This window comes from Ochlerotatus camptorhynchus, unplaced genomic scaffold (assembly GCF_037179485.1).
Source record: "Ochlerotatus camptorhynchus isolate MF236.1 unplaced genomic scaffold, CSIRO-AGI_Acam_v1.1 ptg000162l, whole genome shotgun sequence".
Classification (NCBI taxonomy): Eukaryota; Metazoa; Arthropoda; class Insecta; order Diptera; family Culicidae; genus Ochlerotatus; species Ochlerotatus camptorhynchus.
Genome location: NW_027040652.1, coordinates 735740 through 761021, shown reverse-complemented (window position 1 = coordinate 761021; position 25282 = coordinate 735740). Strand labels below are relative to the sequence as shown.

Below are 25282 nucleotides of genomic sequence, written 5' to 3'. Positions count from 1 at the left end.
ATTTCCGCAAGCACTTGTCTAATCCATTTGAGATTAGCGCTTATTCATTCATTGAATTCACTCCACAATGGTGCGATCTGATTCCGAACGGAATATCACTCGAAATTTGTCACGACGATGACGATGATCGTGCGGTCGTGGCCTCAGCAGACTGGCACTTAGCAGTCAGTAGTGGGTTGTTAGAGCGAGCCGCAAGCCGCGCAAAGATAGATGGACAGAGAGGTCATTCTCGGGAGCACCACTGTTTTGCGATTGTGAGGCGAGTAAAGTGAAGGGATATCTGTGCTCGGCGACGACGGCGTCCAATGCCAAGGACTCGGTGGCGATCGGTTTGTGAACGATGACCGGAGCGGAGTGGACAGAAAATAATACGAAACTTGGAACCGGACGAAGCCTTGAACGGGGTGACTTGTAGCTTTTGCGCTATCGCTTTTTTATTTTGAACTGAAGCCACCACGATCGCTTCATGATGATCAATTTTGGGATCGAGTCGACATCGACAAGAGCTTCGGAAATGAGGTTTCCAATTTCAGAACGTCTGTACGTGGTATCGTTTGCTCCGTTTGGGGTGAGAATAACAAATTCGTTACACAGCATTAGACACGCAATTGACCATGACCTCATTGTACGACTTAATTCGGAATGCTGCAATGTGCGCTCAAGAATATTCGGATCAATTGACGGCATCGCCGTAGCCGGCGCAGTCAAGAACCTCGGCCTGTGTGCTGTTTTTTTTGTTTGTTTCATCTGGTATTTCACAGAGCCTATAATTGATTATAATTGATACCAATTACCTAGACGATGACGCTAGTACAACTCGAGCAGTTCATAGACTTTTATTCCGCTATAGGAACTCGAGACAATTACACGCCGTTGCACTTGATAATGACCTCGCGATGATTGCCCACCCGGCTACTGACAGGCTGCTGCTGCTGGTAAAGGTCTGTCGATCTACCGTTGAGTCGTAGAGCAAAAAAAAAAAAAAGAAATACAAAATCGAGAACGTGCGACGATGGAGTGCATTTCCTGATTCTGTGTAGGTAGGTACATACATACTGTGATTTGTCTAGAACGCGAAATCTGGTTTAGTGGGGCTGTAAGGCATTTCACACTTTTTACTTTGCTTTACTTTTTGCGTGACCTGTTTTGTGAGAGTGAAAAGTTTTGATTTTCTTACAGAGAGATAGGCTGTTTTTTGCTTCTGTTGGAACCGACCGGTTTGATAAGTAATTTAAACAGTGCTGCTTTTAGAGGAGTGGAGTATGTTTGATAGGGTGGTTCAAAATGTCGATTTAGCTCAACCAAGCTCAATCGATTTTAAAACAGGTTCTGATCATTCTTCCACAATTTGAGCTCATTTGGATGCGATTTGATAATGCACTGGCCCCTTGAGGCTTATGTGGGAGTTTATTTACGAGTATGCCTGCTATTTAATTTTCTCAGCTACAACTTGGCTGAAGATCATGTTTTAATTGACCATCGAATTAGTTATTTATTAGGCAGATGATATTCTTCTGACATGCTCCATCAACTGCTCAGCAGGCAATAGCAAGATAGCGTGTTGTTGGCTTCTAGAAAGTTGCGGTTTTTCGTAACATGATCAACTTTTCGAAACTTATTATGCCTTGGAGACAAACTAGCCTGATGCTTACCATACTTCTCAACACATTTATAAACTTCCATGAACTTTTTCGGACTTCTTAAAGTTTACTCATTTTTCTTAACGATCATGGATCTTCTCTAAAATTCGTTGCAGTTCTCGAAACTTCTTTAACATTTCTAGATAGAGCTGGAATTAGGGCCTAACAGCCAGTGTTGGAAAAGTTCGCGATATTTCACGAAGTTCTCCAAGGGAAAAGTTCGCGAGTCATAGTGATTTTTTGCGAACTTTTCCATCACTGCTAACAGCTTTTGTAAACAATGACTCGCCCACGCCCACGCAAACCAACATCCTCATCGGGTAGGGAAAGATTTCCTCTATCCGATGTCTAGGTTGGTCTGCGTGGAAGTCATTGTTTACAAAAGCTGTTACGCCCTAATTCCAGCTCTATCTAGATTTATGTAAATTCTTGAATGTTAAAGTAACTGCTTTGAGATTCTTTATTCTTTCCTGAAGTTTTCAAAATTTATCATCTTAAGTTTGTTCAGTTCTCATGAAACTTGTTGTACTGTCCTAAATTTAATTGATATGTGCTAAAAATGTTCAATCTTCCGTGAACTTCTGAACTTATGAAAAGACCTCAATAATTGTCTTAACATCTCTGATGTTCTCTAAAAATCTGGAAGCTTCTTAAAATTTTCCGCAAATTTTCTGAAATTAATGGAACTGAACTCCCCCTGAAACTCCGCCTATTTTTGGAGTTTACAAGACTTATTTGAAATGCTCTTGTGTTTTGCTAATGTCCATGAAAGTTCTATGAAGTTCTTCAAATGTCTCTGAAGATCTTCAGTAACATTTCGAGTACTTCATAGAACTTTCATTTACATTAGCAAAACACAAGAGCATTTCAAATAAGTCTTGTAAGCTCCAAAATAGGGGGGAATTTCAGGGAGAGCTCAGTTCCATTAATTTCAGAAAATTAGCGGAAATTCTTTAGAAGCATCCAGATTTTCAGAGAACTTCACAGATGTTAAGACAATTATTGAGGTCTTCTCATAAGTTCTGGAACTTTTATAAGCTTTTATAATCAATAGACTACTATGATTTTACTGATGTTCTCAAGATTTTTCAAAAGTTCATGGAACTGCCCTTAATTTATCGACACTAATTAACGTTATTGAAACTGCAAAAAAAAAACCACTGAATTTCTTTAAATTTCACTAAATATTAAAAAAAATAATTAAACTTCAACTGCAAATTTCATTAGGTTTTATAAAAATTTTAAACGCTCCCAGAACTTTGCCTTCAATCAAATATATTATATTAACAATATGATCCACTCTTTCGCTTAGCTGGCGAACCGAATTTTCAGCGATGAAAGCACCTCTGTGGCCAAAAAGGCTACCAATGTATTTGTTTATCGTCACGAGGGGTAAACCAAATGAAAATTTGTTTAATAATTCAAATGAATGTATTTCAGCATTTTAATTTATTTGATGACAACAGTGACATGCCCGACAAATTTTAAAGTAATATACACACTGTTATTAATGAAAATAATTTGACTCTTACTTTTGTAATAAGTGCTATATTCGCACCCCTCGATTGTAACTGAATGATTGTTGCTGACCTTTTTCAACGCTAGATGGAGCGTGAAGCAATATTTTGCGGGTTGCCATTGCAACATTTGGAAAAGGCACGAATGGATCATATTGCTAATATGATATATTTGCTTCAATCTAATTCTATTGCTGAATCTAAAATCTCTTCTCCTCCGAACTTATCTGGATATCCCAGATGTTTTCTAGGCTCACCTGAAGTTCTCTATATTTGTTTAATGTTGCGACATTTTTTTATATGGATCATTCCAGCTCAAGTGGGTACACCACATGTGGTCGATGTCACCAATTTGAGCCAAACTTGGCCAAAACGCTTATTTTGGCATTCTGAACTAAACGCCTTTCTTGATTTTGCTCTGAAGTACCTAGATCCCTTTCGGCTACAACCCTGGATTTTCGAGGCTTTTAAAAATTTCAACTTTCAGAAGAGATTACTCCACAACCAAATAAGCTATTCGTGATCTTAGAACGTCAATTTGAAGGTTTTTTTTCACGTAGATTCTTATAGGTGTACCCAAATTTTGTTTTTGTTATAGTAATTACAGTAAGAACAAGGCTGATTACCGGCAGGTATCCAAATTATAAAAAATTGCCTATTTTCACGATGGGCGGGAATTTTTATTCCTTAATATATTGGGCTCAAATTTTCACCACACCTTGGAAAACTCTTCTACCTGATGTGTTTCCAAGGGCAAATGATTTGGACAAATAGTTTTTGAGATATGACCAAATGAGTTCTTCTGACATTTTTTCGTATTGCTCAGTAGATATATAACAGAAATTCAATTTTGTGATGCTTTTCTCTGTTTGTTTAACTGCCCAGTCGTAGAGCTCTCGTGGGGTTGTAATAGTATTTCCGTATTCTTGGGCAAGGTTTGCTCTTTTTGCCATTCGTTTTAAAGTTCCACCAATAGCTTCACAGGGACCTTTGCCATGAGATGTTTCAAAGAAATGACAATCTGCTTCCAATTTGTGCATTGATTTGAAGCTACATAGACTGGCAAATTTTTTTTCTACTCTTCTAATGAGCAGCTGCTCCATCTGACATAAAAGTAATTTTGGAGAAATCTATTGATAATTTCAAGAATTCTATCAGTTTTGAAATGAACAATATTTTTTCCTTGATTTGTTTTCCGTCGATCTTGTTTTCCGTGCTGAGCACCAATGCTACCGACGCCAGGGAGGCAGCTCCCACACCTGGACCCTACCTATCGACCCATCAACTCATGAACCGGGGACCAACGACTTTACTTCCCAAATCGTGATCAGAAGAGATGTTATGCCTCAGAACATCTTGGTGGCACCGACTGGGATTGAATCCAGACCTGCTGGGGAGAGAGGTAATCACGCTTACCACTAAATCACCGACGCCACTACAATCTTATACTATATCCACCATAAATATTGCACGGCATGTCTTGAAGCATACATGCTTACCTTACCATACCAATCAGCCTAAGGCTTTGTTGTCCTCTGCTGTCCTCTGCTGTCCGAAGAAGTCGTCTCCACTCTACTCGATCCATGGCCACACTTCACCAGCCTCGTAGTCTGCGAAGGGTCCGCAGGTCGCCTTCTATTTGGTCGATCCACCTTGCCCGCTGCGCGCCTCTTCTTCTTGTTCCTGTTGGGTTGCTTTCGAGGACCATTTTCACTGGGTCGTCGTGCGGCATTCTTACGACGTGCCCAACCCACCGTAGTCGCCCAACCCTCCGTATTGGCCGAACCCTCCGTAGTCGCCCAATTTTTGCAATGTGGACGATGGATGGTTCTCCCAGCAGCTGGTGCAATTCGTGATTCATCCTCCTCCTCCACGCTTTGTCATCCATCTGCACTCCACCGTGGATGTTTTCGAACGGAAAGTGTTGCGTACCATCTCCACGAGCATAGTCCAGGTCTCGTGGCCGTAGAGGACCACCGGTCTAATCAGCGTTTTGTAGATAGTCAACTTCGTGCGGTGGCGAGTTTTATTCGACCGGAGCGTCCTCCGGACTCGAAAGTAGGCACGATTCCCTGCCATAATGCGTCTTTGAATTTCTCTGCTGATATCATTTTCGGCGGTCACCCGTGAGCCCAAATACACGAACTCATCGACCAGCTCGATTTCGTCACCGTCAAACTGAATTTGGGGTGGGAGGCTAACATTGTCTTCCGTAGAACCTCTTCCTTTCATGTATTTTGTCTTTGATGCGTTGATGGCAAGTCCAATCCTTCAGTCTGATGTACGTTTCCACCATCGTCTCAAAGTTTCGTGCCATGATGTCGATGTCATCGGCAAAGCCAAGAAGCTGGATGAACTTCCTGAAGATCGTGCCACTCATGTATGTCCTAGCTCTTCTGATCACACCTTCTAACGCGATGTTAAATAGCAGACATGAAAGTCCATCACCTTGCGGTAACCCCCTTCGAGATTCAAAGAGACTCGAGAGTGTCCCCGATACTCCAACAATGCACATCACTCGATCCATCGTCGCCTTGACCAATCGCGTCAGTTTATCCGGATATCCGTACCCGTGCATAATCTGCCATAGCTGATCTCGATCGATTGTGTCGTATGCGGATTTGAAATCGATGAATAGATGATGTGTGGGCACGTTGTATTCGCGGCATTTCTGCAGACAATCCCGCCTGGTATTGCCCACGGGCACCCATAAATCCCGCCTGGTATTGCCTGTCTCTTGCAGATGGTGACAGGCGGCGGTATAGAATTTGGGAGAGTACCTTGTAGGCGGCGCTCAGCAGTGTGATCGCGCGGTAGTTGCAGCAATCCAACTTGTCGCCTTTTTGTAGATTGGGCATACGACACCTTGCAACCACTCCTCCGGTAATATCTCCTCCTTCCAAATCTTGGCAATTACCCAGTGCAGCGCACTAGCCAGTGCTTCACCACCGTATTTTAATAGCTCACTTGGTAGTTGATCTACACCAGTTGCTTTGTTGTTCTTCAGCCGACCGATCTCCTTCTCAACTTCTTGAAGATCAGGGGCCGGTAGCCTGTCGTCTTCTGCGCGTGCTCCAAGGTATGTTGTGTGTCACCTTCGTGTCCTGCTGCATCACCGTTGAGGTGCTCGTCATAGTACTGCTTCCACCTATCAATTCCTTCACACTCGTTCGTGAGAAGGTTACCGTCCAAATCCTTGCACATATCGGCTTGTGGCACGTAGCCTTTGCGCGAACTATTTAACTTCTCGTAGAACTTCCTTATGCGTTACAGATTTCCATCGCCTCGCGATCTCGGTCTTCCTGCTGACGCTTCTTCCTTCGGAAAACCGAGTTTTGTCTGTTCCGCGCTTGTCTGTATGGCTCCACATTCAATCTCGTGCGGCGTTGCATTCTTCTCCTCTACTAACAGTTTGCATTCGCCTTCAAGCATACATAGATGGGTTTAAAATGATAACTAAGCACTCTTTATATATACAAATATGTTGAATATCAGATTTATTTCATCTAATATTTTGATTCATGATCGTAAGGCAAATATTGTTAGGGAATAGAAACACAATGTAATTTAACTGAATGCATCCAATTAGTTAAATAAATCCAAAATAAAACTTTTAAGGCAGTCAGATGGAGAGCATAAAGCTATGTCCATTTAGAATCCGGAATAATAAAATCATCTGTATCTCGGTAACAGATTGCCGTACAAATAAGGTTAATACATCAAAACAAAGGTAATTTACTGTATTTTTAGGAAAACATATCAATACAAATCATTTCCCTTCGTTTCTAATGAAAATTCGCACTTTCTTCTTTATTCCTCCCATCAAACGCTGCACACCTCCAGAGTCAACTTCATTAGCACATTTGTTCCACATCTGGGCTTCCGCTTCATTATTGCCCAAAATCTCTCGATGGGCCGGACCTGTGGGCAGTTGGGTGGATTTATGTTTTTATTGATGAAATCTACGTTATTATCGCGGTACCACTGGATGACTTCCCGGCTGTAGTGGCAACTTGCCAAATCTGGCCAAAACTTCACGGGACTTTTATGGGCTTTAATGAAAGGTAGTACGCGGTTTTTGAGGCATTCTTCCTTGTACAGCTTCGAGTCCATCGTCTTATTCGTAACGAACACTTTGGTCTTTGCTCCGCAGCTGCATATCCCTTGTCAAATCATCAGTTTTGGCTAATTCGTCCATAAAAGTAAACTTAAACTTCGCAGGAACATTTCCTCGTGCCGTCGCCATGTAGAATTTTTGGCCAGGAAGCTGTACGAAATCCATTTTGACGTAGGTTTCATCGTCGATGAGCAGGCATCCTTGGTACTTCATCAAAACCTGCTGGTAAAATTTCCGAGCTCGAGTTTTGGTGACGAAACTTTGTTTCAACGTTCTGTTTGGTTGCTTGCTGGCTCGATAAGAACGATATCCTGCTCGCAAATGAATTCTTCGAACGGTACTGCGAGCAGGAGCGTATTTTTGTGCGATTTCATTATCGTATAGTCCAGGGTTTGCTCTGACGGTTCTCAACACCTTCTGGTTCAGCTTGCGGTCATATGTTCCACTACGACGCTTACCTTGAGGTACTCGATCCACGCTCTTTCGCTCCCTGAAACGTTTGAGCACATCACACATCATACACGGTTGATTTGGCGATTTTTATTGCGGACCACGTTGGAATATCAACGTGGGTGTGCAGAATTGTTTCTCTCCTTTCGGCTTCCATCTGGAATAATTTGTGACTCACTGCACGAAACACTGTGAAATTTATACCACAGAAAGTGGGCGCCTAGGTAAACAAACCGCTGTAAAATAATTCTTGCAGCGGTCACTTTCCATGCCGTTGCAACACAATAAGTGATTCTGGATTCTAACTGGACAGAACTTTAACAGGTTTTCACGATTTCTGCTGGAGTGTTTCAATCTGTTTTAGCATAGTTTTATAGCGCTCCTATCGTGGTTATAACTGCTAAACCAAGAGAAGGTTTTATGCTGCATCTTTTATAGTTCACTTGTAGAATGCGCAAACACTTTGATAAAACTGTTGCTCCAATAATGCTTCACCTGATATAGGTTTTAATGATTGCAGTAAAACAGAGCCAAACCCCATAATATAAGTTTACATCGGAGGTTGTTAAAACCATATGGTTGGCATAGAAGATTGTATAACAAACTCTATATAACTCAAATAAAACCAAAAATGTTACTTGGGTATTCCGACAAATTACCATTCTGGAACACTGTGAACTGTTTTCTAATGCTTAATCGTTCTTACAATTACTCGTTAGAATTTTTATACATTATTTTCTTTAATATTCTCTTGGAATATTTCTCAGAATTCCTACAAAAAACTGACATTTTTCTTAAAATTGCAGAGCAATTGCTACTGTAACCTCCTTAGGAACTAATTCCTCCTCAAAACATTCTTGGTCAAGCTCCTACACCCAACCGGCATATGAAAGATTATATTACAGATTTACATGAAATGTATGCAGAATTTGAAATGTTTCGCGACATGAACAGATTCTGTAATGTGGTCGCCACATGTTTTTTTTTATAATTTTTTTAACGTTTGCATTAAAAAAAATGGACAAAAATTGTCGATTTACCTTCACCCGCACTGGCGAAACTACCCATGCAGCATCAATCATAGTAACCCATGAGTCAGCAGACAAAATTTGACAGCTCTATCAGTCGAAATCGCAAAAACAGTGAAGCAACTCCGTTCAGAAGTGTGTGCGTTCAAAGAACGGCACCCCGCCGCGTCGAAAACGGACATCGTGCGGCACTTTGTGGACGCCGGATACGCCCGTTTAGGCATCTACAATCTCTTGGCACTATTAGACAACAATCAGAGCATCGAAAGAAAGCCCGTTTCCGGACGGCCGACGACCGTGAGCGACAAGAAGCTCCAAAGGGATGTTCAAGAGGAAGACCGAGGGAAAAGTGGCTACATCGCTGCGTGCGCTTGGCCGGGAGGTCGGTGCAACCGCCCAAACAGTGAAAAAGTACCTGGCGAACATGAACATACATGTCAGGAAGCGGAAGTCACGTCCAATGACTTTGAAGCTGCAGGCAATGACGCAGCGGCAGCGGCTGAATAAGATGGTCAACTCGTTTTTCCCGGTGAATCGCGACGTGGCGGTGGTGATGGACGACGAGACCTATCTCACCCTGGATGGCAACGACTGGCAGGGCACTTCGTATTTTACTTCCCCCACGAAGGAAATGAGCTCCGAGGTGAAGTAAATTTCACACACCAAGTTCCCCAAGAAGGTGCTGCTGTGGCTGACAATCAGCGAGAAGAGGATGTCAAAGCCGCTCTTCTTTCGCTCCGGACTGGCCGTGAACGGGGAAATTTATCGTACGAAATGTCTGCCGGAAGTTGCGTTGTTCATCAAGAAATGTCATGAGGGCGAAGACGCGGTGTTCTGGCCGGATCTGGCGTCGGCCCACTACTGAAGCGATCGTTGGAGCGGCTGAATATCGATGTGGTACCCAAGTCGGCGAACCCGCCCAACGTCCCCCAGCTGCATCCCATCGAGAATTTCTGGGCCAACCTAAAGCGTAAGATCTACCCCAACAATTTTGACGCGAAAACTGAAGAGGAATTGATAAATAAAACGAAGAAGGAACTCAAAACCATGCCTACACGCATGTTTTCGTCCGCCATGGCGAATTTTCCGGTTAACTGCCGGAAGGCCGCTCGCAAGGGCGTAGATTTTTTTTGCAAGTAAGCTCAAATAATTACCTTCCATGGGAAATTTATCAAAAGAAATTATCTGTCTTAGCTTCCATCCGAAAAAAAGTCCATTTTTTTCATGCAAACGTTAGTTTAAGAAGCGAACAAAGTTTGTTTCCCAAAATTTATTGCGTCTAGAAAAGGTGAAGGCTTTATACAAAAATGTGCATTCTGCAAAAGTTTGCTTTGCATATAATGTAATAAATTCAACCTTACATTGGTAATAGAACTTGGTTTTGCGTGAAGATTTTTTTTTTGTTATTCTGCTCCCTTGGAATTATTTTTCTAAATTCCCTTGAAACCATATTTAGATTCAGATTCTCATTGATTTCATGTAAGAGTTTCTCCAGTATCATCCTCAAGGTTTCCTTGGAATTCTCCTTAAAACTCGGTAGGAATTTTCCATAAAATTTCTTTAGATTTTTTCTCAAATTTCTCTTTGGAATAATCCTCACAACACCTCAGGATATCTGAATCAGAGCTACCTTGGAATTCTACTCAAAACTTCTACTCTAGGAATTCTATTCAAAATTCTCAAGTAATCTTAAACTTAATTTACCAAAGTTATTCAATATTCTTAACATTGATTTTGATACTGAATTAGGGGGAAGAACGCAAATCCCTCCATTGCCTCCTCTATATATGCCAACGAATTAAATGACAATGGAATTAATTTCATGGAACATCTGCTCAGAAGAATCTTTCCGAATATGCCCTTTTGGCTCATCACCCTTGGCGAGGAATTTTCACAACCCCCTCACTACGTCCATGTATATTAATCAATATCCCATGCAGATGTGAATGCCTCTCAGCTCCTAACGTGGCAAAAATTGTTCGACGCTTCTTCATATAATGGGGGCTCGATTCGGGCCACCCACTCAAAATGTTACGTTAGGCAGCGCTTCATAACCTACCTCACAAAAATAGAGATGCGTCTGCGCTTCCCAGACATTCTTTTGAGCACACTGAGTCAGTCGACTCATTATCAACAATTTTGTTTTCCAATCGGACGCATCAGCCCAATTGGTTTAAATATACCTGGAAATCCCCCATCCATGCATGTTCATTTGGGAATTCTGCTGCGACCGGCTGGCTGTGGAATGCACCCGAACAACAAGCCTCTCGCACTGGTTCCGGGAAATGATAACAACGTTAATTACCATTCCCAATCATGCCCATAAGGTGCGCAATCATCGGGCTGCATGATAATTATTTGTAACAGTCAGTTCATTGAACGCATAAATGCACCCGTTGTCATCACTGTCTATTGGTCAGTAATTGGCCATTTTTTGTACTGCTTCGGTATTTTCCATTCTAATGCAGCACAATGACACTCTATTTGGTCCCATATTTACACCTTTACAACTATATAATAAAACCTCCTCCTCGAGCGTCGGTCAGGCAGGCAGGAAGTGCATGTTTTTATGGTTCATTTGCGTGATCCAGAATAATAGAATTGACTCATTGCCTATGTGCCCGAGTTTTTGCACTCCGTGCACCAGGTGAATGTACCTTGTTCTTCAGGTCTCGTACCAATCGAGGCCAGTGACATCGTGACCCGGTCGGTCTGGGTTGTTTGTTTTAGTAATGAACTAACGTTCGCGTTTAAGGAATGACCCAACACCATAATTCATCAGAAAGCATTTAAACCTAATACCCAGTTGTGGAAATCCCTACGGAGTGGTTACGTAGTACCGCTAAAATGCTTCAATACCTCGTAAAGATGCTTGCAAGATAACCCACAATGCTTAATCATCGAACATGTAAACTCCTCCCCTGGTTGAAGCCTAATCACCCCTAGGCTGCTACAAGCTGACAATTTTTATCTCCGAATCAACCACGGCTCACCGCGGCCACCACCGAGCTCCTATTTGGCAAACCGATTGGGTCTCGACTAAACGAGGTGTGGTCCGTTATTAGTGCGCGCGCGTCCGACCAGCTTTTTTATGTTTGCCTCCCCTCATCATCGATCCACTTCAAAATAAGAAGCTCGACTTCTGCGGGCTCTGCGGCTTCAAAATTATGCAATCTTGGCACACTTTGCAGCATCCAATGATCGGCGACGGCGCTGGCAGATGAGAGCGCCCGCCAGAGGTACGAGAAAAGCAAAAACCTTAAACAATAAAAACAACCCGACCCTCTCTAAGGTTAATGAAGTTGCATATATGCAATCTGACCTTTTGAACTTCTATCGCTGTCAGCGGCAAAGTGACTGCTGCACTACCCTTCCTCTCTCTATCAGGGTGGAGAAATGTGGCGAAATTTCATAATCCCCATGCAGCCAAGCCCATCAAATCGTCACCCGTCGCACCGTCGTCAGAGTGCCGCCGATTTGCGATGGACATTATTGCCCGCGATGTGATGACGCGAAAATGGTGCGATCGACTCTGATTGGGTACTAGGAAGTGAATTTAAAGCCACTCGTTCGAAGTTGAAGTGACCGCTCAGATATGGCTGTTGGCACGATTCCCATCCATGTTGCAAAACCGAATGCTAGGTGCAGGTACAAACCTAGTATTGCCATAATTGTGCAATTCTTCGCAGTCAGGCGAGTCAGACCCAATGAGGTACAGAGAGAGGTGGCGCAGATCGTGAAATAGGGTTGTATTAGTAAACCAAAAAATCAACGTAAACGCAAGTAGTGACGTCACTACTTGCGTGTACTTGCGTGTATCGTACAGTGGTTGTGTGAGTGATTGCTTCACCTCGGTAATCCAGCTCATTGAGTCAGACCTACCAACAACGAGCCAACCAACCAGCCATGCTGGTGATCACATGCTCAGTTGCAAGCGCGACAACGACGACAACCAGGACGGGTCACAGCAGCAGAGAGAGAGAGGCCCAGTCTTTGGTGGATGATTTTGGTCTAATGCGGCGACGAATGCGACTTATTTTATTGCCCCTAACGCCTCTATCGGATGAGATATCGCCAGGAGGGGTCTACGCAAAATGGGTGATAAACTCGTTTGAGACATGGTAAGATGTCAACATTAGATGGTTTACTCGGTTTGCCAAGTTGTTGCCAGACTGAGTTGGGATAGGCTATGTCTTACGTAAACATTGTTCTAATGACCATTGAACTCGAGTTATCTCAAATCAAGTCTTGAAGCTTTTTCGAAGCCTTGGAAAATGGCAATCCCATAAAAGTTGATATACATACACAGATAAAAATTATGAATTTTAATAGTGATGTAAACATTCATTCACATAAACTTGTATTTCATTTCACGCAACCGAGCAACTTGTCAACAATGGGCTTTTGTATACAATATTTAATACATTGCATGAAATGTCTCAGAACTTTACATGATATATAATGTAAACTTATATGATATGTGACGCTCCGTTTATGTGCATCATACTGAACAGAAATTTACACTACTTTTTAGAACTGTGTAGGTCTAAGTCCGAGTAAATTTGCCAAGACTGGAGAAGTAATACAAATTTCACGAAACTTTTATTGGAATCTGGCATTACTTATTACAGAAGTTACAACTGCCGTGAGATGACAAAGTAACGTAAACGGCACCTTGGTAAATTACTGACACCCAAAAACAGTCCAAACATGTTCAACATTTGTGTGAGCTATCCACACATTTTCGGAGAATCAGTGAAAATGTTGTTACGCTGGAACCTTCATTTACGAAGGGCAAACATACTTTTGAATAGAAAAACCAATGAAGGATCCATAACACATTTGAAAACACTTATTTTAAAAACATCCAAATGATCCATTAATCACCGGAGTAGATTTCTAAAAAGGTGTGAATGATCCTTAAAATATATCAATATGATCCATATTTTATGTAAAAATTAGCAGCACAGTTGTAAAAATGTACCGCTGTGAGCGTTAATATTGTACGAATGTTTCATAAAGCATTCAGCAATGAAACTTAAACTAAAGAAAGTGTTCTATAGAAAATCAAGTTCGCGCACTTACACATATAGGCATGATCCATAAATTAGACATATATGTTTTGGACATTATTTTTTAAAAGTTGTTCCATGAACCATGAAAAGTTGCTCCATTACTGCGTAGCTGCTTAGATTGACCGTCCTGCCCCTGATTTTTTTTAGTTTGAAGTTTGAAGAAGGATTTTCCTATGGGTGCTTCTTTTAGAATCTTCTTTTAGAAGCTCCTTTAATTTCCTTGATTTGTTGTCCGTCGATCTTGTTTTCCGTACTGAGTACCAATGCTACTGACGCCATGTAGGCAGCTCTCCCACCTGGACCCTTCCTATCGACCCATCAACTCATGGACCGGGGACCAACGGTTTTACTTCCCTTACTTCTCGAAGGAAGGCGTGATCAGAGATTTTATTCCTCAGAAAATCTCGACGGCACCGACTGCGATTGAATCCAGGCCTTTTGGAGTGAGAGGCAGTCATGCTTACCACTACACCACCGGCGCCGCTAGAAGCTTATTTTAGAAGCTTCTCTAAGAAGTTTATTCTGAACGCTCGCTTATCGCTACGATCTGTTCACATAACAAAAAAAAACACGGACAGGACAGTACACCTGAGTACCCAAGTAACATTTTAAGTTTTATGAAATACTACAAAGAAACTATAAAAAACATTCATAAAACCCTGGTCAAGGCTATATATCCATTAAAACCTCATTAAGACTAGAATATATCTTTTGGCCTACCCTGTCAAAGGTTCTGATGGGTGTATTCTCGAAGCTCTTCAAGATTGATTTACTGCAAAAGGTTGAATGACGAACGCATTGAGAACCATTTAAAAGCTACAATAAAAGCTATTTAGCAACAATAAGAACCCTTTCCGAGCCATTTCCCCTAGCCGCTTGTTAAATCCACTAGGAAAGCATCAATCAAGATAGAAAAGGGTTTATGAATCCGATCTTATCAAAATAATTAAAATAGAAACTGATGGTATAAACATCTTGTTGAATATCCAAATTTATTACAATAGTTCTCAGTAAGTGGCCTAGTTTTAAGTGCCTTATTAAATGTTATTTGAAATGTACGTGAAAGACTGAAAAAATAACTCCGCCCTCGCAAAACGTTGATTTGACTAATTACTAAAAAAATATATATATATATATATATATATATATATCTATAGATATAGATATAGATATTGATAGAGGTTGGTGGATATTTTTGACGTAGACTACGTCTTACGGGAAGGTACTGGGGGTAAATCGAAAATCTAAAATTGCAACCGTCACGAAAAGATGTAAAGTTTTGATCGCTTATAACTTTGTCATTTATAGATGAAATTAAAATCCAAATACACCAATCGATAGGAAATAACTCTCGTAAGCTGTTACAATAAACACTTTTTCAATTTTGCATAAAAAACTGTTTTAAAAATGTGCAAATAAAAAGTGATAATTTTATCACTGTTTTCATGAAATAAAACGTTCTCCCCAAACCCAGTCGTGATAATCGAGTACCATTTGGTTGTACATCGTGCTGCTTGAATCTGAAAAGTTATAAAACAGCGCTGCTAATGTGCCTCAATACATTTTCGCTTCGGACGGCGGGTAAGCAGGTAGTAGTAGGAATAGCAGCAGTAGGAAGGCGGTTCCTGTCAACCGCACAGCGTTCGAGTTTTGCACCTCGAACTTTGCGCGTCGTCTCGATGGCGCAAGCGCTCCTTGCCTGAATGATAACTACAACTCTCGATTACTTTTTCGAAAGGACATATCAAGACTAACAATTGAAAAGGCCTCAACTCCATTTTGTAAACAAACCTTGTAAGGCCATTTTGTCGCGAACCGAAATCTACATTCGCAAACCCAAAACACAATCGGGTAGAGGAGAATTTCCCCTATCTGTTCATTTTGTTTGTTTGCGTTGGCGGACTTCGGTTCGCAACAGAATGGCCTTACAAGGTTTGTTTACAAAATGGAGTTGAGGCCTTTTCAATTGTTGTTCTTGATCAGCTTTTGTAAACAACGCATTTTATCGTCGGTTTGGCATAATTGATAGCTCGCCCCACATACCAACACCACTATATCAGGTAGAAAAAAAATCTTCTATCTGATGGTGGTGTTAGCATGCGTGGGTGACCTACCAGTTACGCCAAATCGACAATCAAATGGATTGTTTACAAAAGCTGATACGTTCCTTCGAAAAGGTAATCGAGAAATACCTCTTGGGCTGTGTACCAATTGCCGAGTTAAATTTAACTCGTGGTTAAACGTGACGTTTCGAAAGTTATTTTAAATGTTCGAAAATGTCGGAAATTGATCAGATTTCAAACAGAACTCAGCCACGGTTACCAAAATTTAACTTCTAGTCGGTCCGAAATAACCACGCTCGTAAGCAGGGTTATTCGATAACTTATCTGTCACTTTTAATCACGAGTTAAATTTAACTCGCCCATTGCGACACAGTCTTGGAAGTAAAATTACGTATATTTTGTTGAACAATTAACCCCTCCCTTCCCCCTCGGAGCGTGTTTTGCAATACACCTAATACATGGCCGGTCCCAACTTCTGAAACCCCTCTCCTCCCTCAACTACTACGTTATTTATGAAAGTTCCCTAATCATTGGGCAACAGTGAAAATCAGCAGCACACACCACACAAAACGGGTTGGAAATTTAGGCGAAATTTCGGTATTGATCGTCAATATTTCGCAATCAGAACATTTTAAAATACTAAATATGGTTTTTTTTTAAAGATTTCGTGCGTTTTATGAACGCACATCCATTATTTTGCATAAGAAAACGGGGTGTTTCTGTGGTAAAAAAAAGGATTTCCCTACACAGATTACAGACTCCTGTACCGAGCATTGACATTATCAGACGGTACCTCTATTTATGCTTTAAGATTAGCTATGAAAGTGCATCCTACTTGGAAAATTATGCCATAGAACGGTTTATAAAATCCCAGATTTTTTGCTGATGGGGGCGAGGCATAGCAAGCCGTTCGATTGCAAAATTCTTCAAGTAGGAGGGACTTACAATGCTTATCTCTTAGGCCGCGGCCAGGGTAGAGGCGACACGAGACGCGACGCGATGCGACTCACGCAAGGAATAATAATAAATAATAAGATTCTTTTGAATTGGTCGCGTCGCGTCGCGAATCGCGTATACCCTGGCCGAACCCTTAGGTGGCGGCCAGGGTAGACGCGATTCGCGACGCGACCAGTTAAAAAAAAAATTATTATTTATTATTATTCCTTGCTTGAGTCGCATCCCGTCGCGTCACGTGTCGCGTCTACTCTGGCCGTACCCTTACTCATATCTGATTGTAATTTAGGAACCAAATGAAATAGAATATGTATTCGCATTTTTATGAGGTCCTGAATTTAACCAAGTTTTACTAAGTAGGACATCCAAAATATGTACATAGGACCAAAATCATAGGTTACTTCTATTGTATTTTAAATCGATATCTAGAAAAAATGCACGAGAATTTCACTACTCAGCTTAACGTAGTTTACGTCAACCATACGGTCGTGTCTTGTACACAACACCACCAATTTTTGATTATGATTTTCGTATTTAAATGTTTGCTCATTGCTAAATTTCCCAAATTTAGTTGTATCCAAGGAAATATACATTGAAAATCGAAGATTGTAAAAAAAAACAAGCAAACTAACTGTAACATTGCGTAGGCATAAAAGTTGATTTTCATGGGTCATTTGATTTGCTTTCAAGAAATCCTTAACAAATTCATAAGGTTTTAAAATGGCTTTTATGAAGAAAACTTGCAGGCTGAATTGTATTTATCGAAAGCCATTTTGCTTAATCCTAACCTGTTCAGATTTATGGGAGCATTTATGGAGGCAAAGTTGCCTGCAAAAAAGTTAAACGTCAAAGTTTGTTTATCTTTAGATAGTTGTGACTCCCGATGGATTGGGAGCAGTTACTGAGATAGTTTGCGATACTGTTTTACAACATTTCGCATTTCGAACAGCTGGAAGTGCAATCGTTCCCGATAAAGATCCCCTTCTTCCGGATGGTTACAGAAGTGCACCATCCAGCGATACAAACTTTTGACGTTGGATAACGTCTTTCGGCAACATACGGGGGTACACAATTGAAAACAGTCATTTCGGATGCGTTACGAAAAATTAAAAGATTTTGAACGATAATAACTCAACCGTCTCTCGATAGATAACGGCATCAATCGATTGGAAATATTTCGAGCAATTTGCTGAATGTTTCAAAACTATTGATTTCATTTTGTAAACTATTGAAAAATGGTTAAAAGTAAACCATTGTCTAAAGATGGTGAAAATCGATTGATTTTTTTATATTCTTATACTTTCTCTAACCGAGACATCAGATGCGAGTATCTGACACCTCTGATATTTTCTGTTCTACTATATAAGCGTCCAACAAGGTCGCCCGTTCCATCATTGTCTATCCGATCGTCGACCCAGCAGCAGAGCAGCAGAGCAGCAGTACCAGAGCAGCGGAAGCAGAGCAACGGCAGCAGAGCAGCGGCAGCAGAGCCTGGGGCGAAAGGGTAACTACGCCGAGTGCGTTGGTGCCAGTGCTCCGGTATACTGGGCCGCCGTCATGGAATGCCCAGCTGCTGCAGTTCTCAGTCGGTCGTATTCACCGTCTGCTCCGCAAGGGCAACTACGCCGAGCGCGTTGGAAAAATGGCCCTTTTCAGGGCCACAACATTATCAAGAAAGAGTTTAACGTACGTATGCGAGTATCTGACACCTCTGATATTTTCTGTTCTACTATATAAGCGTCCAACAATGTCGCCCGTTCCATCATTGTCAACAACATCAGCCCAACAAAACGGCCCTTTTCAGGGCCACCAAACTTTCGCAAAAGAGTTATCAAGGAATATTCCTAAAATATAATATACACAATTAAGTACAACACATAACAGATGTTATCCAACGCCAACCCTGCGGTCGTATCTAGTATACAACCCTTCCAACTTTATTTTATTTCGCAAGATAGAGGTTTGCTGTCTTGGGCAAAGTTGTAAAACGTAGAATATTATGAAAAGTTGCCCGAAACATAAAAGTTGTACATCTTCAAACAACTGAGATATACGAAGTTTTATAAAATTCGCCTGAAATTCACGTGTTTAGTATTATATTTTGCACAACCGTTCAAAAGAATAGTTTTAAAGTCTGTTCCAGTTAGTATTTGGCCGCTTCTTTTTAATTACTGTAGCGCCTCTAGTTGGTTGCCTTAGCAAGAATCTATTGAGAGCATTTTGATCCTGAAGGATTGTTTATCTAGTAGTGAAATCAAGATTCATATCCTTGTTCAAAAGTTATCGAAGATGGTGAACAAATTCTGCACACTCACGTGCAAAATCCAACGTAGTCAAGAGGAATGATAGCAAAGGCTCTCAAATTTCCAAAATCGACTGTAAATACCGTGCTTAAACGTTACCGGGAAACACTAACGTTGGATGGTACAAAACAAAACAAACGTCGAAGTGGAACATACGACCGAAAACTACGAGCGAAGGTCATAAGGGCAGTCCAAAAGAATCTTGGGATCTTCGTGATTTGGCGAAGTACAGTTCGGCGAATCTGTATAGGAGAAAGTTTCCGGTCGTACCATGCAAGCAATCATCCCAACAGGACGCTGAAACAAAACCTGGTTGCCAAAAACCGTGCAAGGAAGCTGTACGAGCAAGTTCTGACCAAGTATAACGGATGTATTTTGATGGACGATGAAACTTACGTAAAAATGGACTTTGGACAAATCCCGGGCCAAAAAAAATTACTTTGCTAAACGTAAGGGGGATGCTCCGGATAAATTCAAAATTGTCTTTGCATATAAATTCGCTCGCAAGTTGATGATTTGGCAAGGCATCTGCAGTTGCGGAAAGAAAACAAAGGTTTTCATCACTGGAGCGACTATAAATGGACAACTTTACAAGGAGGAGTGTCTCCAGAACATAATTTTGCCGTTCATTCAATCACACGAAGGTCCCGTAAAGTTCTGGCCTGACTTAGCCAGCTGCCATTACAGCCGTGATGTCATATAAGCAGAATAATATCGATTTTATTGAGAAAAGTATCAATCCACCAAATTGTCCAGATTTTCGTCCCATTCACAAACTTTGGGCAATTATCAAGTGCAAATTGAAGAAATGTGGCAAAACAATCAAAACACCATCTGATTTGAAGAAATGGTGGGAAAGGATGGTAGGTGAGGTTGACAGTACTACTGTGCAAGACATGATGAGAGGTATTCCGCGAAAAGTTCAACAATTCATCCGAAAAGCTGAAGAATTTTTGTATAAAGTTAAATAAAAATCCTACAAAGTGTTAGCGTCTTTGTACTTTATTTCTCCTTGGAGAAATGACCTATTTTGTGCGGTCAAATTCTAAATGGAACAGACTTTATAATTATTCCTGTATCGGTACTGATCGATCCAATCTTTTCCAGAAAGTGAATTAAATTATGAGACCGAGAAAAAATACATAAGTGTTATTGACATCTTCCAATTTGTATTAAATTTGGAGAAGATATTTATTTTGGTCTAACTTTTATGAATTCAAATTTGTGTGCCAATTGAAGCAGGGGAGCATTTTCTATTTTTCGTGATTTTCAACAAAGCACTACTTTCTTTCGACAATATTTTTGAAACAAATTAAGCTACAATTAACATAATAGTGTGTTTTTATGAGACAATTAGACAAGGTATCTAAATATGAATTTATTGAGCTTGTTCAGTATTGCCAAATATGTTATATTTTCGATGAAAAACATAAAACGGAATTTTCTCAAAATGAGTACCTTTATATTTCCATTCTGAGAGCACCATCCTGTTTTACATAACAAACACTAATCAGCAAAAAGTAGTTTGCGTATTTCCTGAGATGTAATTTGGCACGTCTACTATTTTTAATGATTTTAATTGTTGCAATTCCACATCATAATATCTGGTTTTTCGTCATGCGGTAGAGTAATATAGCGGCCAACTTTTCCTAACTAAAATAATCGTGCGCAAAAGTAACTTTTGCGCATTCAAAAGCGTGTGTAAAAGTAAATTTTGCTCACGCTTCTGAGTATTGCTTGAAAAATTTGTTAACCTATTTTTATGTCGGGCGTTAACGAGTTAAGTTCTGAACTAGTTCGATTTTTCTAATATATTTAATTTTGCTGCCGATTCAAAATTCACAACAGAACAATAATTTCTTCCACTTCATAAAAACGTTTACACCGTTCAAGATTCGAACATTTTCGAAAGTTGGTTAGCTCTAAGATCTTCATGAAGAAGGCCCATAACGGCATTAATAGTGGAACTTGACGGAAAAATTCACCTCGCTTCTACCGTTCGACGCAATTAAATGAGTAAATTAACCAAATTCATTAATTTTCCTATCTAAACCTCACACCCTTAATGCTCGTACATGCATGAGACCGGCCGGCCACGTTCCGTTGTACCGACCACGTATGGTTAATTATTTTAAAAGGGTCGCCGCTGCCAGGTCAGCCCTCGCATGTCAATGAAACATAATTCAGCGGTCGAAGCGAATTAGCATAACCCACCTTTCTCATACACTGACTAACCGACCAACCGACCGGCTGACAGGTGTTGATCGCCCATTGCTAACCGACCGGAATCGAATTAACCATAATGATAGCGTCAGGTCGGGTAGTTTGCGCTTCCATTAATTAGGTAAAATTTTAACTAATTTTGAGCGATGACAGCCGTCAGAAGGAAGTCGTTAAAATGTTTGAATTTCTTCATGAATCACGCATTTCGGAAAGCACAAACCAAGCGATTCCCAGATCAAGGCCAAAATAGAGTCAGGTGACTTGTTTACGATGGTAGCTAACTCTGCGTGGCAAACAGGAAGGAAGCCCTTTAGACGAGAAGTGCTCAGTGCCAATCTTTGTGGTTAGTCGGTGTAAAATTGATTTGAAAATTGTGTACCCCAAAGTGAAGACCAAACAGTGTGGATAAATATGTACACAATCAAAGGCGGACGAAAAGCAGGGCAAAAGAAGAGGAACTGCGTCAATATGAGGCTTCGCAAAATGTGGGCTTTTGTTGGTTGGATCGTGATTGATGGACGTGGAGTGGGTTCTGGAATCTCTTGACCCGAAAGAAATGGCCGTTAAAGTGCAAGAACCTGTTGCTGAAATCCTGTATTGGGTAAATTTGAATATAATTAATGGTGCGGGCATTTTTCAGCTTTTTCGTGTTTTGTGCGTGTTCACCTTCTGGGCTTCCAGGGCATAGCAACTGACGAGATCATTAAAGTTTTTTTTTACTGCTGCGAGTAACTATAGTCAAGATCATTCGAATGTTTCTCCATTTAGAAATACGACACGGTTACATGAGGGATTTTTTAGGCGTGACTGATGTGCAGGGTTGCTTCGACTCACTACGCTATAAAAAATGATTTTTTGAATTTTGGAATCATCAGTTAGCTGGTAAGTAAAAAGAATATTAAAAAATATGTGCTTGGCGCATAAAACCTGTGAACTTCGAATTTAAAAGCAGGCTTGCAATTGCTCATTACAGCTAAAATGCTATTTTTTGTAATTATGAAACAATGAGATACTATAATGATAATTTTTATTTGTAAGATGCAAGAAGAGGTGGTAAAGTTTGTATATGACACATAAAATTTGTCAATTTTGCTTTTAGAAGGTCACAACTAGTGATTTTATGATCGCTGATTGCTCGCTCATCGCATTGCTCATCGTTACAGCTAATCGCTAGTTGTGACCTTCTGAAAGCAAAATTGACAAATTTTATGTGTCATATACAAACTTTACCACCTCTTCTTGCATCTTACAAATAAAAATTATCATTATAGTATCTCATTGTTTCATAATTACAAAAAATAGCATTTTAGCTGTAATGAGCAATTGCAAGCCTGTTTAAAAGAGTCTCAATCAGTGATTTTATAGCAAAGTGAGTCGAAGCAACCCTGCTGCGGCGCAACGAAAAACAAATTTCATTAAGTTCCTGTTTTCGGCTTATCGTTGACATTCGGGTCAACTAGTCTTCCGCACCCTTGCCCTTGTGGTTGATTTTTTTTTTGAATTAGGTGCGTTGAGTGATGGCGTTCAAAGCAAAAGCAATTTTAAAACGGACTGATTCTGGCGAAGCGAAGGGAACGTCCATTCGCTTCTTGAATAATTTCGATAGGATGATGGAATTTTAAGCAGATTTAACGCAGTTTGAAATAATAAATGCAGAACCAATCTAATTACTGGTTTTGAAATCGGTCGGTTTGGAACACCTATATGTGTATTTTGAATCAAAGCGGCAGATTATTTTTTTTTAAATCGCTTTATTCTATGGAGTAGATGGTCTATCACTACAGAAAACGCTAGCGATGGAGGGCTGTCCCCCGTCAAATGAAGCGATTTCTGAATTTCACAATATATGTATCTTTGAAATAGTAATATGCTGAGGTTAACTATAGGTAGGGTTAACTATCCCATTTCCGGCCTATTAAGCATAACTCGTTCTTAGTCTTTCTTAATCTACACAGCAAAAAAATAATTTTGATATCACATCAAAGTGGATGCACTACAATCATGTCGAAAATTTCATGTAATTTTTATGACCACATAAATAAACAAATGCAGTATAAGCAGCGTAATGTCAGTTCATGCATTGTATTAATGATAATTTTGTCCTTTTTAGCAAGTAATATTACACCATATTTTCGACATGATTGTAGTGCATCCACTTTGACGTGATATCAAAATTATTTTTTTGCTGTGTAGCGTAGTTTAGCACCAAACGGATTGTTATTACTACTGATGGCTTTCAAATTAATTTACTTTCCGTACGTATCGCAAGAATTGATAAAGAGAAACCAATCGTTGAGATATTGTCAGAAGTCTAACATTGTTTATTGACGCCAAACTCGGCCTACGGATTCTAAACTCGGCCTAACGCATTGAAACGCCATTGAAACGCCAATGAATTCACTTCGGCCTATCGGATGGAGATAAAAATTGAATCGGTCGGAGCGCTTCTTTTGTTTTTGGGAATAATGGGTGTGAACCTTCATATCACGCGTTTCATATCACGCGTTCTCATTGACTTCGTTCGGTAGCTTATTAACTAAAGTATCGTACCAAACGCATAATTGGCTTGTTAACTATAAAATCATGGATTTATTTGAAGTTTTCTGCTCGATAGGCCCAAATGGGCGATTAGGTCGAAGTAGTTCTCTACCTTACTCGGAATTCACGAAACGTTTAAGGTTGTGATAACGTTTTTTTTAAAATCTGGATAACAGCTGTAAAGCTAAGTGTCACAAATAGTAGCAGAAATACGTGTTTTAAAAATGTCAACAGGCAACAGGCAAACAGATTGAACACACTTGTGTATAGATATACGAGGGTTACACGCGATATTTAGCCATACATTCGAAATACATTGTGCGTACTCCGAATCAGGGCCCCACAAAGTCACTTTCAATCGAAAATCGTCAAACGACGATGAAGCTGTCAACCATCCCTTTCAATTGAAAGTCATTCTGTCTTCTCTTCGAGCAGATCTCCGTCAACATCAAAAGAACCACTTTCGATCAGTTTTCATGTTCATTTCTTTTTTCAATGTCAAATGAACTTACTTTTGCATTGAAGCGCAGCTGTTCGAACCAAATTCGCGCAGTTTTTATGATTTTTGTTGATTGTTCACTCGATTCATTTAAGCGTATGCGCATAGATCTGTGCACGTGGATGTCAAATTTATCATTGTCGGGTGGTTTGTTTACCCATCAATATGGGTATTTTTTGAATCGGAGTGACGAATATGAATGGAAAATTGATATGCGACACCAATTTTAAATCCAAGATGGTGGCTTCCAGTTTAAGAAAAAGTAGGAAATGCTGTCAAATACTTATCAATAAAGATATTTTTGGAATCGGGAAGATGTCTAGAGAATGAAAATCGATATTCGACGCCATTTTGAAATCGAAGATGAGGGCTTCCGATTTACGAAAAAGAGGAAATACAGTCAAATACACATCAATATTGGTATTTTTGTAATTGGTATGATGTCTACAGATCGAAAATTGATGCGACGCCATTTAGAAATGCATGATGGCGGCTTCCGATTTCAAATTAAGTGGGAAATACTGTCAAATACCCATCAATATAGGTATTTTTGGAATGAAAATGGCGTCTAGAGGCCGGAAATCGATATCCGACGCTAGTTTGAAATCTAAGATGGCGGCTTCCTATTTCAGAAAAAATGGGAAATGCTGATGCCGTCCCATCAATATGGGTATTTTTGGAATCGAGGTGACGTCTGGATATTTGAAATCAATGTACGACGCCATTTTGAAATCCATGATGGTGGCTTCCGGTTTGAGAAAAAGTTGTAAATTTTATCAAATACCCATGCAAACGGTTTTTTTTTTAGAATCAGGGTAACATCTAGAAGCCGGAAATCGATATCCGACGCTATTTTGTAATCCAAGACGGTGGCT

The 25282-nt window shown here is 40.3% G+C and overlaps 1 protein-coding gene across 1 annotated transcript in view; it reads right to left on the bottom strand.

Annotated features, from left to right (window-relative positions):
• Positions 1-25282, bottom strand: part of LOC135701457 (tetraspanin-11-like) — a 65649-nt gene that overhangs the window by 6821 nt on the left and 33546 nt on the right. The gene's annotated exons all lie outside the window — the stretch shown is intronic.